This window comes from Empidonax traillii, unplaced genomic scaffold (genome assembly GCF_003031625.1).
Source record: "Empidonax traillii isolate 1590-97213 ecotype Southwest subspecies unplaced genomic scaffold, ASM303162v1 scaffold797:size354868, whole genome shotgun sequence".
NCBI lineage: Eukaryota > Metazoa > Chordata > Aves > Passeriformes > Tyrannidae > Empidonax > Empidonax traillii.
Window position 1 is genome coordinate 253,636 of NW_020955990.1, and position 16,608 is coordinate 270,243.

A 16,608-nucleotide genomic window follows, 5' to 3' on the forward strand; every position below is an offset into this window, starting at 1 on the left:
TTGGGTACCAGATGCAGTGGATCATGACATCACCAAAGAAAATATTTTGTTTGTAAGACAGACAAGTGGTAGATCTGTTCTTGTCTTTCAGCATTAATAGTTTTGTATCCTCCTGTTGTAAAGCTGTTTTTAGTTATCTGCAGATGCAATGTTTTTAAGAGAGGATTTATGGCTTTCTTAGTGACTTCAAAAAGAGGTGTGTGTTTTCCCAGATTTCTGGGTAAGGCTTTAGCCACTGATTCAGTTAAATTTAGTTGAACCCTAGATATTTAAAACTAGCAAGAAAAGCATAGTTATGCATTGTGAAAATGAATGAGCAAACGAATATTAAAACTAAAAAAGCAATTATTAAATGTCCTCAAGGAGTATAGCAAGAATAGTTACGGGTCCATTGATGCTATGTTGTATTAATAGTCTTACTTTTTTTTCATGATACTTTAGAAATTAAATGTGTTGACACTTCACCCTTTATTCAGCTAATTATACTCTGTAAAAAAAACCATTTTGATATCCAGCCAGACTGCCATGCCATCACTCAGCTTCACTCATAAACAATTTATTATTTTACCTGTGGCAGTGTTTTAAAACAATAAATAATTTTTAAAAGAGCCTTGATTTTGTTAAAACTGTCCTAGACCCCATTATTAACCTGTCAACTATAAATTGTGGCTCTCAGTGTATATCCATAACTTTCAAGCTCACATTGACTCAGCATCAACCAAACATACCTAAGGTTTGGTTGTTATTTAAAAGAGTAATTTACTGGCTCAGAAATTATAAAATTGGTTTCCATGTAAAATGTGTCAGGCAGACATATAAGAACAATTGAAGTTTTCCTCTGGGAAACAGATAGTGATCGGATATCCACACTGATGTTTCATAAAGTCTGCTGATCTGTTCTGCTGATTAACTTTAAGATGCACCTGAAGACCTTGACAAAAGCAAACAGAATAATTCTTCATTCCTGTCCTTAAATGAAATCTCAGCTAATAGTCTATCCGAAGTGAGGTCTCGAGTATAGATTCTACTTTTTGTCTTTAGTGTGTATTTCTGTTGTTAGGGGAGCTGTTGGGAGGCAGAGGAAATGATATTATCAGTAAACTGCTTGCATGTAGTCCTGTGTCTGAGGCTTGGATATTGCAACAAAGGACTGTAGATATTATCTACCTGAACTAGAGGCCTGAAAGGGAGTGACTTGTCTGAAACTGAGACCATGACTGAGATTGTCAGAATGCGGATGTTAAACAATGAGTTAAGGAAACAGATACAGAAAAAGGAAACAGAAGATGACTGAGAATTAGTCTGCCAGTGCTTGCTAAAATTCATGAAAATGGGAATTTAGGACAATTTTAGGCTTCCTAAATACTGTTTGGTGATCCTTACCCAGTAAGAATATTATGACCTGTGTTTGCTTAGTAATGGACCATCTTTTGAAAGCAGTTTTTGCTACTGTTTTTTATTCTGTTGCTGCATTGAAATTACACTATTGCATCAAGCTGGTATAAGCAGTCAAGGACTGAAACTGATAAGGAATAAAAGCACTCAAATTAGTGAACTATCAATTTGTGTGAGGCAGGCAGCATCACATCTTCTAAGGTCTACTCTGCTTGCTTAATTGTTTCTAGAAGCTGTTTAGGATGTTGCAAATCATGTTAACCTACAAAATACTGTATTATCCAAGTTCATATTACCACATCTGCTGCTAGGAGGGGCGTCAATGCTGATTTCGTTGCATTCTCCCCTCCCTTTCTCCTTTTCTGTTCCCTTCTGCCTGTACACATGTGTACAACTAGATGTGTTCTCTATACCTGCTCTAGGACTGTAAACATTGCCTCTAGCACCACCTGAGTCTGTAACTTCCTGATGACAATAATCTTCTTTTTCAGGTTGCAAAGGACATCATTTTGAGAGAGCACAAGTAAAGGTGTTGGAAACTGTACATCTCACAAAGATGAGAGGTTATAAAGGAATGTCTATATATTTCCTGTTTGCCAAGTTTCCAGTTAAATTGATGTGGATTTTATTTTCTGTATTGTGTTATTACTAAGCTAGTCTATTTGGAGGTTTGGATAAGTGTTATTTATTTTAAGTAAACGCATCTTAAATTCTAGTTATAATAGCAATTTATAATGCTATTCATTCTTAAGTATTTGCATAAAGCTCTAAATCCAGTGGAATGAATTCTAATAGTTGAAGAATAGAGTGTCATAGCTTGTACTAAATTATAGTTGCCAGTCATGTACCACTTCTGGATAAAAATGGAGTATTTTGTGTGTACATTTCCCTAGTTGAATTTATGAGGTACAAGAAATAGGTGTATTTCATTGCATATGAAGCAAATGGCATATGCAACAAGAGTAATTCACTGGTTTACTTAATAAAATATATTTTTACAGACCATTAAAAATATTTAATAGTAGAATGTTACGTTCAAAAACCGGAGATCCATTAGGATAATAACAACGTAAGACATATACACAAAAGGAGGATGATGGTAGAAGTCAGAATTTTCATTCTCATTCCTTCTACACATTAACATTCCTTTACTGTTGTTTTGTAGCATATATTGTAATTTTATGTTTTATAACAATATTAAAATAAATGAGCAATAAAATTACAAATAAAAAAAAATTAATCTTAGTTCTTGCACCTTAAATTACTTTCTATACCAAGGTTTTTGTAGAATAGAGATGGAAATTTTTACAGTGGGATAAATCTCACCTAATATTAATGCTTAAGCCTACTCCAAGTAAAATTTCTAGGCTTCCCAGAAATTCCCAACAGTTAATGGAAAGAGATAAACACGCTCACCTGAGACATATTTTAACACCTAAAATTAAGTAGGAAGAATCTGTATTTCTCTATTTTTATTTATGGCTATGAAACTTTATATGTGTTAGTATATGTTGCTGTTGCAGCACAGCAGCAGTTTCAAATACAGCTACTTAACTGAGGAAAGACTTGTATGAAGTTACATTTAGATTGAATTCAAATCTGTCAAAAACCTATGGATACCTCTAGTGAGGTCTTGGGTTTGCATTTTGTTTGTTTCAATGTCTATATAAGATTTCCATTAGTGTGCTGAATGCGAGTGTGTTCAATTGAAGGGTAAGTATCAAAAACTAGGTTTGAAAGCCTGTATTTGTTATTTGATTTTTGGTTTTTTTTAGCAAACAATGACCAGTGAAAAGTAATATTTTTGTTTACATATTTTATAGGAAATATTACAAAACTCAGTAATTCTATAATTTCTACTTGCCTATAAAATGTTGTGTTTTCTATTTTTTAAAGTGTAATAGTTTCAACTGCAATTGGATACAGCACAAGAGAAATATATAGAGGGAAACGTTTGGTATGGTGGTTTCTCTTTAGTGTTTTGAAATTAATTGCTTCCGTTTCTTATTTAGATATGCTTTAATACTACTAATCTCAGTGCTGTAGCTCATGTGTAACCAAAAATTAATAGTAATGGTAAGGCACAAATGTTTTTCTAAGAGTTACAGATGGATGATTATAAGAAAATATTCCAAGTACATTGGGGTTATTAAAATTTTATTTTAAAAATAGAATAATGAAGTTATGATAGTGAACAATGAACATTTCTTTGTCTCATGTAGTTTGAGATAAAAAGAATATTGGAATTATTTTGCTAATTTTTTTGCAGCTGACTCTCCAAAGGACAGTGTGTATACATTCTGTTGTAGCAGTGACAGAAACCTGATATAATGATCCAAAAACATTTTAATGACATTAGAGCTCTGGAAAAAATATATAAAAAATTGAAGAATCAGAATAACTTTCAGTTAGTAATGCATCTTTCTACAGCATTCTTTCCTTGCATACAAAACATCTAAATATGAAATGCTATAGTAAACGGAGCACAGGAAATGTCTAAACAAAGGTTAATGGTAATTAACTACAGGAGAATGGTTTTAACTTCTGCATCTACCACTTATTCTCTTTTGCAGGCTGTGTTTAAAAAATTATGGTACAGAAAAAAATTAATTCCAAAATGGGCATTAGAAAATCACAGACCAAGACTAAATTCTTAGTTTTATACACCATCAAATATGCTGACCCAGCTGCTAAATTTCAAATATAGTTATAAATTATGAGGTATGCTCTGGCTTCTACTGTTTATATATATAGCAAAATTCTTATGGAATGAAATATAATAATTTGAAATTTCACCATTAGAACAGCTTCCAAATATATCCCCAACTATTGTGTTCTTTGTTATGAAAATATACATTTTGTTATATGTATTGTTGACTATCCTTTAAAAGCAAAATGTAATGGCTGAGTTCTTATTTGAGCATAAAACTTACTTTGAACAGAGAAAAGATACAGATATGTGTTGTGTAAGTCGTTATGCTTAAAACTCAAATTGTGGCATGGGAAAATACTTTTTTCAATATAGCAGATGCTCTTCAATGTCTTCAGGGTAAGTTGAATTATTTTACTGACATCAAAAGAATGTAATTAAACAACTATGATGTCTAAACAAAATAATAGCAAGCAGAAGCTTCTTCACATTACATTAGGTAACTATACTCTCACAAATGGGTTGGGCATTTCCTCTGACAGCTTACATATGAAATTTGATTTGGATTAATTAAAATTTGTGGTGAAAATAGCATGTACATTTATTCCACATCAGAAAAATTAAAATAATTAACAATTGATCTCTAAGTGTGGGCTTGTTACTTCGAGCAGCTTTCTAGTATAAAAGGTGTTGCCTGTCTACTCAGTGTACTGTAACTGAGAGCACAAATAAAAACACAGGAGAGAATGCATATGGCCAACCACTACAAAAGGCTGTTAGACAAAAATCCTCAGTGTAGAATTTAAGTTGGGAAGAACTTTAGGAGCCAAAATTTGTTTACCTAAAATTTTAAGACCTAAAAATTCTGATTCCTCAATTAATAACAGATATATTTTCCGTCTTTAACTTATTTAATCCTCTAATAACAATCTTCCAATGTCTTTTAATTTCTAGTTTGTCTCTAAATGTAACCCCATGCAGAGATCCACTCTGTGGGTACCTAACATGGCATGTGAGATGCATCAACTGCTCCTTATTACTCCCAAATATTTAAGAAATAGACTATGTGTAAGAAGAATTGTTTAGATGGCTAGCTTTTAGATGGCTGAAATTACTTAAGACTGGTATTGCTTTAATATAATTTGAAAACATACATCTTACCTACAACAATTACTTGACCAACTAGCAACCACCATGGGATAACAGACATGCCTCTTTTCCTATATGAGCATGAAATCTTCACCGGAGAGGTAATAAAATTTCTTCTGATACATGGTCATTTCCCCGAATGATTTTTTTTTGTTTTTCCAGTCTTTAAACTTCAAATATTATTCCCTTAATAAGTCCCCAAGACACCATGAGAATGTAAAACTTTACAATTTTCTGTCTCTGGCAATGACCAGAAGATATTCAGAGAAAAACTATATATGGAGTAGTTGGATGCAAATTCCTTCTCCCTGTCTTCCTGTCCTCCCCTCCCAAGGTATCTACTAGTAAGTAGGTTTAGGATTTCTGTTGGGCTGAATCAGAGGGTTCGGATGATGTAAAAATTATTTTGTCTTGCATTACAAATCATTTCACCTAGTACTGTTTGAAGAGATTCAGAATGAAAATAGTTTCTTGGTTTTGAATGTTTTGAGAACAGTGCAGAGATGTAGATCTGTATCTACTCTATTCTAAAGACAGCACACTCCTTATTTCCCACAAGTGAGAGTAGTGATTTATATTATTTTCATGAAGTAGAGGCGAAGATATAAGAGGCAAGCTAAAAAGAAGATCTATGTCCTGAAACAGAGGGAGATAACATTAACGAGCTACTCATGCCTCTTTAGAAATAGGGTGTGCTTCTGTTCATGCTGTGACAAAGACATACTTTGTTGCATTTTTTTGTTTTCCAGGGTAAAATTTCAGCTATAAGTTATACCAACATCCCCTTCAGTTTACTCCCAGGGTACATAGACAAAATACATACTGAGTGTAGACTTTGAACAGTAAAGCCAAAGCCTGGAGAGTTAAGGGACACTACAGCAATGTATTACAGAAAAAATTGCAGGCCAAGTCCTGCCAAATGTCTCCATCTCAGCTGTCAGACCATTTAACAGGAAAAGTTTTGTGCTTCAGTTGTATGCAGCAAGTTCTGTCTAGATTATGGTAATACAAGAACACTTGTCTATCCCACTTTTAATACCAACTTCAAAATGAGATTGCTAGGGTGATTGGTTTTATGCAAAGAGTCAGAAGCCTACAGGCATATTACTGAGGTTGTTTATGGCAAGCAGTCATGAATTCAGACATGAAAGCAAAGCAAACTCATTGGCATGAATATTTAAAGTCACTTTAAGATGTCAACATTAGCACCACATTGAAAAGGTCAGTATTATGGGAGTAATTATCTTTAAGGTGTTAGCTTTTGATATTATCGAAAGGTGCGCTTGCTCGGACATTTTTCTCATCGGTGGAAAAAAGAAAGCTGAGCAAGTGACTGTCTGGAGAAAAGAAGTTGTTATTTTTTTTCCTTTTAAATTGTTAAACCCCCCAAAACAAAATTCTTTAATATCTCAAAGAACTGAATCTGCACCATATGGGCCCTCATCATGTCAGCAGAAAAGATTTGTGTGTGTAACATTCAGCGGAAGAGGATATTGTAAGTTCAATATCAGCCCAGCTTACAGGACACAGCAAATAGACTTCAGCCAGGTTACAAAAAGGTTAGAGAACTGTCCCAGGACTTGGAAACCACCTAGTTTGTGTCAACAGAATATTGCCCAACCAACATTACCTGAACTCCTCTGACAAGGTATTACTAAAACTGTTGAATGCTAATTTGCGACTCTATCAAAGCTTGATATTGGCAACGTACAAAGATTTAAGTTTTTAAATGATTGTTTGACAAAACATACTGCACATGCAGTGGTGATTTGATATTACAGAGAATAGCCTACCTACTATATAACAGAAACAAGGGAAAGTCTGGAAAAGACACTCACATATTTAACGAATTTGTGTTATTGTAGGTGATCTACTCAGAATGACAAGAAATGGTGGTGTCACATGGCTAATTCCAAAACATCCTAAAATTTCTAAGCATCTTCTTTTCTAAAATCAAAACCTAAAGCATGCTCATAGCCAACCCAATGAAATGCTAGGATAATCCTTATACTGAGAGGAAGAGGGAATTGCTGGTAGAGTTACAAGTGAGCTTATCACAGAAATGGAATAATTCAGGCCGAATGGGACCTCTGGGGGTCTTTGGTCCAGCCTTCAGCTTAAAGCAGGATCTATTCTGAGATCAGACTGGACTGCTCAGGTCTTCATCCAGTCAGACAAACCTCCAAGGACAGAGATTCCCAACCTTTCCAGGCACTCTGTTCTAAGCCTTGTTCAGTGCCATAGTGATTTTTCTTCCCTTATGTAGAGCTGGCATTTCACTATCCCTTGTTCTTCTGTCACGCACATCAGTAGAGAGTCTGGCTTCATCTTATTGATAACCACCCCTTAGGTACTAGAAAGCTGCTATTAAGTCCCTGCAAAACCTTCTTGTCCTCATGTCAGGCAAACCCTTCCCTCAGCCTCTTCCCTCATCTGTCATTATGCTTCAGTGAATCACACTTACAATGTGCATATAGAATAGAAGACATAAAAGTAAAATATACATGTAATAATTTAAAGAGATCCTATCATAAAGCCAAAAAATGACTCACAGATAAATCAGATAGTAGTAGGAATTTAGCAAGATATGAATGACATTTGGATAATACTCAAAAGCATTTAGCTAGGTGCTGTCAAGCTTACTATCAGACCATTAGGGAGATTACTCTTATCAAAACCCAAAGAATTTAAATCAAAAAAAAGCCCACAACATTTAGAGAGGAAATGACAAAATAAAAATACTTATAAGAAGTGGAAGATGGGAGAATCTAATGCTACTGAACATCAAACAGAAATTAAGAAGTATGGGAACTTATTGGCAAAGATAAAGTGTACAAAGTTTTGGTATAAAGTATAAAGATAAATAATTATGTAATGTATAATAAGAAATAAAGAATTCCTGATAAGTTATAATTTGTTTTCTTATTAAGTAGACACTGGCAAAAAATTGTTAATAAAACTTTCCACAGATCTGTCTCTTCAAAAACTGTTGAATAGCTAAACGAAATGATCTGAGTATTTACTGGCCTGCCTACCCAACTTTGATTAAAGTCAAAATAAAAAGTACTCAATATTAGACATTATTAATAAAACATTTATAGAGAGTAACCTAATAAATTGATTTATGAATAATGAAAGATTTATAAAGAATGACAGTCATATATACATATATATCCTGATATTTTTTTTTATGGTTTGTAAAGGTGTTGATGCTTTTTTTGTAGATACTTATGATTGGCTGGGGCACTACATTTTCATGAGATGGATTAATGTTAGAGCAATACCAAGAGTTAATGCGTTGGCTTACAAATGACAGACCTGCAAATGCAGGCACTTCCAGTGAGGTCTTACATGAACTTATTCTTAGTTCAACACTTTGGACATATTTTATCAATTATATGGTGTGAAATTACCACTGACAAAGTTGCAACTGTGACAATAGTAATCACTTGGAAAAACAAATCAACGCTATATAAGAGTTCAAATCACTTAACAAGCTGAATAATATCAAAAAAATGTGTTTGAAATACATCCAAGTGTAAGGTTGCACTTCTGGACCATGTGCTAGAGGTATAAGGTGAGACTATATTCACCCAATACAGAAGTTTAAACTGATTCACCATCATGGTGAAAGTACCAAGAAGAGCTCAGGCAGCCACTGGATTTGAAAACAGAGGGATAAGTTGCAAAGAGAAGTAAGATGGTTTTATATCACTTCCTTTGGCATTATTTTACTGGAATATTGCAGCAGATTAGGGAATTAATAATTCAAAGAGGAAGTTGAAAACTCAGACATCGAGAAAAAGACATGATAAGTCTAAACCAATGCAAGTTTTATCTCCTGTCAGAGAAGACAGAATGGTGATGGGACAGTATAGTCTTTCTTGAGGATTATTTCTTAAAAATAAATAATAAGTCTGTTCTTGTTCTTCATTACAACAGCCAAAGCAATAATGGAATAAAAATAATAAACAAATGTCAGTAGTGAAAGTAATTTGTCAATGGAAAAAATTTACAAAGATATTATGTGGATTTTTTTTCTTCACTTAAAACCTTTATATTGAGGTTGCATGTGATTGAAAGAGAGATGCTGTAGCTCATCCTTAGCTTTTGGACTGGATGCAGTAACTGACTAAGGTAATCCTCACAGTTTGTCACATGAGGTAGGTTAAAAATGAGCAAAAGAGTCTTTCATAGTCTTACAATCAATTAAGTATGGTGATTCAAGGTGACAGTTCCATATGGTCAATTCATTAAGATGAAGATGTTGATCAGTGTTTTTTGTGGAAAGAGTGCTCATTACTATTCCATTACCAATTAAAGTGGCTCTCTAGCATAAATTTTGATCCCAGTTGCTAAATGCTAGAATAAGCTTATCAAATAGCAAAGCTGTGAATAGCCTACTGCCTATCACTAAATTCAGGGTGTGCCTTCTCTGTTACTGATACTACTTGCTGTATCAAGTAGGATGACGTGTGAATAGCTAACTGGGTTTTTTTTAGTGAGTTCCTTAAAGTATTTGTTTTAAGGGGGCTGTTGTCTCCCCCGGTTTTGTAATGAGATTAAGCTTGTCTTCAAGTAAGGCAGTGAGTCTGAAAACATAAAAGCAGTCCTTTGTGTATTTAGTTTAAGTGGATGTAAAAACGTGTGAATGAAGATGTAAAATAGCATATAAAGAGAGTAAGAGACACTGAAGGTAAGAGTGCAGAAAACATAATCCACAGTGGTAATGTGGAATTTTAATAGTTATCTTTTCCTGAAAAATTTAAATAAGGTAAAAAGGTAAGAGGGAACACTGCTTAAGACCACTTTCAGTCACCAATACACTCCATAGATTAACATACCTGTTACAATGTGGACTCTTTACAATAACCTATATTATATAAGAAAACCAAAACATTATATATATATATATATATATATATATATATATATATATATATATATATTATATAAAAATATTATATATATAATAAACAAAATATAATAAGTTATATTTTGTAAGGACTATGATTTTTCAATATGAATTTCTTTAAGACATCTGAAATTCTAATCTTTGGTTATAATTAAATAACACCATGCTGTGCTACAAACATTTTTGCTTCTTATTGTATCAGGTCCGAGTTGGGCTTATTTTTTCTATGACAGACTGGTATTTAATTAAATATGTTGTACCAACTATATTGAACAGCAGATAACAAATATATTTCATAGCCCCAAACCATTTTGCTTTTTCTTAAAGTTTCTTTGTGTCTGTATTACCTTACTTTGTAAAAATTAAGCTCCTCTGTATTAGGTTTGCATGGAAGGTTTTGGCAGTGGGAGGATACAGGAGTGGCTTCTGTGAGAATTTGATAGAAGCTTCCCCCATGTTCAACAGAGACAATGCCAGCTGGCTCCAAGATGCATTTGCTGCTGGCCACGGTCAAACCCATCAGCAAGAGCAGTAGTACCTCTGGGACAACAGGGATAATTTACAAAGGGGTAAAACTTCTAGTCAACAGCATCTCGAGAGAGGAGTCAGATTATGTGAGAGAAAGGCAGACACTAAGGTCTGCAGATACCAAGGTCAGAGAAGAAGGAGGGGTGGGTCACCCTGCGCAGCTCAGGGTAGGAGGAGATATTGCAAACTGGGAGTGAGGGTAAACCCAGGAAGAAGGGAGGAGTGAGGAGATAGTGTTTTAAGATTTGTGTTTATTTCTTATTACCCTAATCTGATTTGCTTCGTAATAAATTATTCTAATTTCCCCAATTCGATTCTGTTTTGCCCTTGACAGCCATGGATGAGTGATCTCTCCATGTCCTTGTCTTGACCCAGGAGCCTTTGGGTGTGTTTTTTTCCCGGCCCAGCTGAGGAGGGAATGGAAAGAGAGGCTTTGGTGGGCATCTGTTGTCCAAGCGGGGTCAAACCAAAATAGTCTGCTGAGGAATCATATATGATTTTGTACTGTTGCAAATGAACTGAAGAATGACAGAATTTGATTATGGGAAACTGAAATAAAACTGAGGGCATCAAGAGAACTGGTATGTTAAAAGCAGAAAGCATTGTAGGGCATAAGGATTTGTACTACAGGAATAATATCACTAAATGACAGCAAGGTTAATGAAATATATGTCATCTTGAAAATTATTTGATTTGTATATGTGATTAAGTGCTCCCAGGTGAATGTTCAGTTAATTCAGAGAATAGCAACCAATATTTGTGACCTAATACATGACCCTTCAAAAGATGCTGCACAGTGGATTTATGTGTACAAAGAAATTTAACGATTTGTTATTTGCTGCTTTATGACTGGCACATGAACTGAATGTATGATGAGAATAATTGCTTGCATTTGACTGCATGCTTCACGTATGGATAATAGCCAGTCAAGAAGGGCATGCTAAAAATGTGAAAGAGAGCAGTAACCATTGGAAGACAGTATAATGGGAATAACAAAGTACTTGCCTGGGGAAACAGGATGTTTTAATCTTTGTGTTCCAGTCACTGCATGAGTCAGACACCTTTTTTTACTCTTTGATAACCAATACCAGTGTTATGCTTGCTACCTCTGGTAGGCTCTAGTTAAGAACCTCAGTATGATCAAGTCCTGTGGCAAGGCAAACCTTAACAAGCATTAGCCACAAAAGCACAATCATAAGCAGACATTGAGATAAATTACGAACTGCCCTTTGTGATGCCTGAAGGACAGTGGAACTCCTAGAGTGTTCAGATTGATGAGTGTACAAAGTACACCTGCTGTATATAAATAAAAGTACCTGCCCTTTTCTGGGACTTCTCAGCAGGTAAGCCTTCCATTTTCAGGGAGTTGCTTTTTTAAAAGAGTATTTTAAAAGTTACATTTGACCTAGTTACCTGAAACACATACAGTGTTGGTCCAAGCTGTATGTGTCATTATAGACGTGCATATGATAATTTTGAAATTGTCTAAAACTTATTACCCCACTTCAACACCAACCAAACAATGCACTTCAAGCTGATGTTGTGTTTAAACTCACTCCAGTTATTTGTTCTTCGTGTCATATCCTTTGCACATTGGAGTTGGGTGAGGAGAATTTTTGTGTTTACTTTCTGAAATGTCAGTTGTTCTTTTGTAGCTAGAGTACTTTTTTAACTGTAAAAAAACCACTTCTCTTGAAGATACAAATTTCTCCAAGATTATAAATGTTTAGTTCTATAACTGAGCTTCCTCCCTACCAAATCCGTTCTAAATCAAAGTGACTATTGAATACAAGGTTTTTTTGTAGCAAAATTTACTTAGGCTGAGTGGGTGAAAGTGCCTATGTCCAATTAAGAATTACTATCCTGTGAGCTACTACCTACATTGTATGTAATTTCACAACAGATATTTTCTTTATAATTGCTCTCATCAAAATGGCACTCAGCATACAGAAGGATATGACAGACATATTGCTTTTTGCCAAGGATTTTTCTCACTCTTTACCAAAAAAACTGTATGAAGAAAAGCATTAGGATTGCATTATCAAAGCAGGCCCTTTATTTTTTAGTTCTTAGGATGTTTGTGGCCCAGTAAACCTCTGATGTCTGCAATCTCATTCAGCAAATTCCCTATACAGTTTCCCAAAACAGTCATTTAGATGCCTGTTTAGATTAGCTTTTCATGATTTTTGTTTCTAAATTCCTATGCACTTGAAAAATAATAGTAATCCAAACAGTTGTAAATCTTCTAGACCATTATAACCAAAACTAAGAACCTTACCAGTAATTCAGCTTAATAAAGTGTGTTGGAAATATGCTGTTCTTTTTAGGAGAGCATCGTGGCTTCATCAGATATATATTCTTGTTAAACCATACTTTCTTTCTCCAACTTAAGTAATATGTCACAGTTGCTGAAATGACTATAAACAGCATCTGAAAAACTAAGCAAATTAGGTAAGGTACCATGTAATATGTTTTTACCTCAACAAGCTTCATTTATCTAAATTAATATCTTCACTCTGTTGTTTATAACTTATCAGTTGTAGTCTTTTGCAAGCTGTCAGTTTGTACTGTGTTTGCATGCAGAGAAATTTTGTTACCTCATATAAATTCTGAAAATTCATTAAGCAGTGACAAGCCATTCATTTATGTGTTTGCATACAAAATAGGAATATCAGCACCCATCCTCTTATAGGAAAGCATTTTCATGAACTTTTAAATTCAATTTTGTATTGATATGTATATGAACCAGAGCAATGCATATGTAGTAGTGACTAGAAACTGCCTACTTGGGCATATCACTACTACTTCTATTTAGTTGCAACAAATGCTGCTATTCTGTGAGACTTTGGCTTCACTAATTAAGTTCTGAAAAAGAAATCTTAAGGAACTTCCAAAGGAAATGGAAATAAACTAAAACCACAGAACTTTATTTCATCATCTGAAAACTAGACCCTAAAATGGGTTAATATGCCTTCTTCCCCATTTTCTTACTTCTGCTTCTGCATTCTGATTTCAGTGCATGAGTATTTATTTCAATGGGATTTTCACACTGAAATGCCCTTTAGCAACTGAAGCTTGAGCCTTACTAATCAAAACCACTGTACCCTGAAGATAACATAAAACAATGGGCTGGGTTGACCTTGGCTGGCTTCCAGACACTCACCCAACCACTATGTCGCTCACCATATGTGATAGGACAAAGGAGAAAATAAGATGGAAAAGCTTGTGGATCAAGGTAAAGATAGGAAGATCACTTGCCAGTTATCATCATGGGCATAAGAGGCTCTTCTTGGGGAAAATTAATTTAATTTTTTGCCAATTAAAATTGGAGTAGGAAGGTGAGATACAAAGAGAAAAATTAAAGCACCTTCCCCTACTCTTTTTTTTTTTTCCCTTAGTTTTTGACTCCTCCACACAGGCAACCCCTCTGAGCAGTGCAGGGCAATGAGAAACAGGGGTTGCAGTCATCCCATAACAGTTCCGCTCTGCAGCTCCTTCCTCCTCCCTCTTTTTCCCTTCTCCATTATGCATCCTCCACAGGCTGCAGTCCCTCAGGATAAATCTTCCTCAGTGTGGTCTCCTCTCTGCAGGCTACTGCTCCTTCAGACCATATTCACCTGATGAATATGCCCTGGTGTGCAGTCCTCCACAGGCTGCAAGGAAATACCTGTTCTGCCATGGCCCTCTCCATCGGCAACAGGCAAATCTGCTCCAGCACCTGGGGCACCTCCTCCCACTCCATCTTCTCAGACCTTGGGATTTGCAGGATTGCTTCTCACACATTTATTTCCTCAGTCCTCAAAGCCCATGGGGTATTTTGTTTGTTCTTAAATGTGTTTTCTCAGAGGTGCCACCAGCTTAGCTGACAGGATCAACTGTGTCCTGGGGAGGGTCCACTTCAGACCTGGCTGGACTCAGTCATGTCTGGCATGGGGCAGCACCCAGGTTTTCACAGAGAGGTCATCTCCTGCATCTCCCTTTTTGCCAACACCTTCATACCTACACCCGTTGCAAACATAGTACACTAAAAACATCTACCTAGTAAAAGTCATAAATAGGGTCACTTGGCAACTGGCAAAAAAAAAATTATATGTACAATCAGAACTGTCACTCTAATATTTAATACTTTTTTTCTCTCAGAATATAAGCTGCACTACATTTTTATAGATTTTTATAATGTTAAGTGTTATTGAAATAAGGTTTCATTTAGTGATAACAATGCAAATGGATTTGTGTTCTCTATGGGAAATATTAAATTGCCTCAGTCTGTGGTAACTTCACACAGCATCCCAAGGGAGCCAGAAGCAATGTAAGAAACTTGATGGTGTTGCCTTCATCTGTTTTCATGGAGACTATTATTAATTAAATGTTACTAATGCTTTTGCAAATTACAGAAATGACTTTAGGAAATTTCTGTTAATCTTCCCAGACACCATGTCCCTGATAACAACAGTTCTAATTTTCCCTTTTAAGAAAATTAAATGAAGGACAGTGTGGGAAAAGGTATTAGCCAATTTCCCTTACGGGTAATTTATATATTCATATCCAGAGTCATCCTTTCCATTTTTGTTTGTATGTGTATGTCTCCTTTAAACTTTTCTTTTTCTATCTGTTAAGAGTAATGGACGCATGAAAAGGTCTGGTTTGTCCTCACTGTCTCATAGTGAAATATGTAGTTCACAGGAGCTGGGGTTTTTTTTGCAATATTATTAGGACAGTTTCTGGAAACAAAAGTAGATGCCTGACTATTCCTATAAATGCACAATTCATTATAAAATAATTCTCTGTATTTGTTTTTCTCATTTGAAATACTTTCCAAAACAATTATTGATTAATTCATTCATTAAATATTTTAAATATATTTTTATCTCTTTCTTAGTAGTTAGATTTTGAGATAATTTGAGTTCTTCTTAATGTCATGAAGGATGCTTTTTCTCTTGTTACCTGAAGAAACTCAGAAGCGATATTTTTTGCTGTAGAGCCATATTAACTATTTAACTGACACAGAGATAAAGAAGTATAAAATATCTCTTCAACTGCTATATGACTTCTCAGCAGAAATTGGAAATACTTCCCTGGAATAAGAGTTGCTTTCACTTTGCACATATAAGTGCAAACATTCCAAAATTTCAGATTATTAACATGGTTTTGACACATAAATAAGCGGGGTCCCTGAAGGATGCTTCAAAGAATAAAGAAGCCAAATTATTTGATGCTGGCATTTTATTCTAGGAAGACTTTGAATAGAAAAATACACCAGATCTTGTACTTTCAATGCTAGAGGGTGTAAATATATTAGAAGTCTCCAAGAAGGTCAAAACAAAATATTCAAAGAATGAGAAAATATCCAATATGTGGACATTCAACCTCAACATAGTTGATTTGTTACACAGAATGATAGGGTTTTATCATTAATTTGATAGCAGGGCTTTTCAATTTATTTAGCAAAGTTGGAACACTGACTATAGGTTAACACCGTGAAGAGAGATTGTAGAGATATCATATGCACTTTTTACCACCTCTGTGGTCAGTTGAAGAAGGGTTCAAGTGATAAAGCTTCTTCATCACTAAATACTTTTTAATTATAATGTAATTTTATGTAATTTTTTTAAAAATAATTTTCTACATTCACGTGATCTAGTTCAGCACTAAATTACTCTGAAATGTTATATGGCCATGTCATGCAAGTTAGACCATGAAGCCCTTTTTCTGGTTTCATGGTCAATAGATCTATAGAGATCACCTTTGAAATTATGTAATTTCAAACAAGATTCTTCAGAAAATCAAGTGATACTGTACTTTGTGGACACAGGATCCTGCAGCTAGTTCAGTTTTTGTAGATAACTTTTTTCTCCTAAGTAAGGGACACTGAGAATAGTGGGACTCAGATTTATTCAGAGAAGTACACAGTATTTTTATTATCAGGCAGAAATAATTATAAATTAGAAAATATACAATGAAACAATTATGT

General features: G+C 34.7%; 1 long non-coding RNA gene across 1 annotated transcript in view; it reads left to right on the forward strand.

Moving 5' to 3' along the window:
- Positions 1 to 13,080: 13,080 nt before the first annotated feature.
- The window catches only part of LOC114066678, a 15,256-nt gene continuing 11,728 nt past the window's right edge, over positions 13,081 to 16,608 (forward strand). The window contains exon 1 of the long non-coding RNA XR_003573227.1: positions 13,081 to 13,093. This is a non-coding gene — a long non-coding RNA (uncharacterized LOC114066678). The remainder of the gene's footprint in view (positions 13,094 to 16,608) is intronic.